At 35.5% G+C, this 2,473-nt stretch overlaps 1 pseudogene; it reads left to right on the forward strand.

Annotated features, from left to right (window-relative positions):
* Positions 1 to 807: 807 nt before the first annotated feature.
* LOC122062121 lies at positions 808 to 1,391 on the forward strand (annotated as a pseudogene).
* Positions 1,392 to 2,473: the final 1,082 nt, after the last annotated feature.

Genomic DNA, 2,473 nt, shown 5'->3' on the forward strand with positions numbered 1-2,473 from the left:
GTCCTCATTTGTCCCACGTGGGGAGTTGATCTGGATTGGAAAGGAAAGAAGGTTTTCAAGTAGAGATATAAAGGGATCGGATATGGATTAGATATGATCGGATTCAGATAAAGGGATCGGTTACTGATATCCCTAAATGGATACAAATGTGGATCGAATTCGAATTTTCGACCATCCATTTACTGATTTACTCTCAGACTTGTATAATATGGGCATTCTTCTTCTAATGAATACAATTTGTTCTTAAGCCATCCTTGTACGTTGTCTTTGCTTTTTTCCTCAGTCTCTAACCTGTTTAAAACTTCAAAAACCCTCAAAATTATTACTTAAATATCTAATTTGATCTGATGATTATTTTCTAGATAATTCGAATTTGAATTCAAATACACTTTAACCAAATACAAATACCCCTAAACAAATACAGACGCCAATTCAAATTTGGATTTCAGCGACTCATGTACATCCCTATTTTCAAGTTGTCTTTTCTTACTCCGCTGGTGTGTACATGGGCTGGCTCAGTATTTATTATCTTTATAAGCTTTCGCTGGACTTGGATAAGAAGTGGCTGCAAGCCTGCAGCTGGCCCAGCCCAACGCACGCACAGCCCAGCTTGTTTAGAAGTTTCCAATGGTCCAGAAATAATAGAATGTTCAAGAAAATCTAGATAGAGAAATCAAGGAAAGTACCAGATATAATGAATTCCTTTCCCAAAAATTCTTGAAAACTAAAAGCCAAACAAAGAAAAACACGGGAAAGTACTGGAATCCTCCCTCCCCTGTTCTATAAGTACATGATTGCTGTCCCTCCTCTGCACCATTGAGAAGATTTCCAATACAAGTGTCCATCTAGCTATCGGTCTTAAATTTCTCTGCAATTCAATCCAAAGAAAAAGAACTACAGAATAATGTCTCTCATTCCAAGCTTTCTTGGTGGCCGAGATCCCTTCGCAATGGATATCTGGGATCCATTTGATTTCAATAATTTTCCACTCCACACTTCCCTTTCTGTTCCACGCCCTCAATTCTCCAACGAAACTGCTGCGATCGTGAATGCTCGAATCGATTGGAAGGAGACCCCAGAAACCCACATCTTCAAAGCTATTCTTCCTGGGCTAAGAAGGAAGAAGTGAAGGTCGAGGTTGAAGAAGGTAGAGTCCTTAAGATCAGTGGCGAGAGAAACATAGAAAAAGAAGAGAAGAATGATTAGTGGCACCGAATGGAGCGGAGTAGCGGAAAGTTCCTTAGGCGGTTTAGGTTGCCTGAGGATGTGAAGATGGATCAGGTGAAAGCTGCTATGGAGAATGGAGTGCTTACTGTAACTATTCCAAAAGAGGAAGTGAAGAAGCCAGAGGTCAAGGCCATTGAAATCTCTGGCTAGACGACCTTGTTCTGTGACATCCTTTTGCTTTCAGGGCTCTAATAATTGATCTCTGATAAAATATGTCGAAGCTATAGTGAGATACTGAGAATTTTCCTTTTCCTTTTCCCCGGTCTACAGCTTCAATAAACGGAGCATGAATTGAAAATATTTAATGAAAGACACAAAGAATAGTTTTGTAATTGTTAAAAAAACAATGTATTTGTATGTTGGTGTGTGGGGTCACGCTCCTGCTCCAGTTGAAGTGTGGTTCACGGTTTTTGTATTTTCCATGAAGTGTGTTTGATAAAAGCCTTTTTATTAAAAAAAAAAAAAAAAAAAAAAGCTTTTGAGAAAAAGTTTATCTTTTTACAGAATTCATTATCACAGAAAAGTTCTATTTTTCTGTTGTTATATTTTCATTTTTTTTATTTATTGGGTAGAATCATTTTTCATTAGTAGAGTTAGAGAAAACTACCATGCTCCATGAGCTACTTAGTGTGATTTTTTTTTTTTTTTTTTTGACATCAATTTTTGGGTTGAGATTCCTAAAATAAAAAAAAGGTGTTAATGTCTATGATGACATAATATAGAAAAGAAAATCGAAGACAACTATCAGAGTCACTTTTTTTTCTTATTAGAAATAAAGAATTTTTTTTTTTAAATTTATAATCAAAATATGTTTGGAATATGGCTTTGGGTTCCTTAATCAGTGTTTTCTTATCCATAAGGGTATGAAAATTTAGACCGAATTGATATAAAATTGACCCAAAAAATCTTATTCCGTATCAAACCGATTTTTAATGGATTGGTTTTGGACTGATATAAGTTGAGATCAGTTAAAAAGCGGGCCAAACTTAATTGATCAATAACTAAATCAAAATAAAACCAAATGAAATCGATGAAAAACAAGTGATTATGAGGCTATGAATAGGAGAATTGACTATCTATTTTTTACAACAATAGAAAGAATATTTTTTGTTGTAAAGGGAATTTTATTTTATTTTATTTTTTTTAACTAAAGACGGATATTCAGGGCTTTGGCCTGACTGTTCCCACGGGCTCATACTGACCTTACAACCGCATGGATCGGGCTATACCAAGGTTGAATGAGAAC

Source organism: Macadamia integrifolia, chromosome 14 (assembly GCF_013358625.1).
Source record: "Macadamia integrifolia cultivar HAES 741 chromosome 14, SCU_Mint_v3, whole genome shotgun sequence".
Classification (NCBI taxonomy): Eukaryota; Viridiplantae; Streptophyta; class Magnoliopsida; order Proteales; family Proteaceae; genus Macadamia; species Macadamia integrifolia.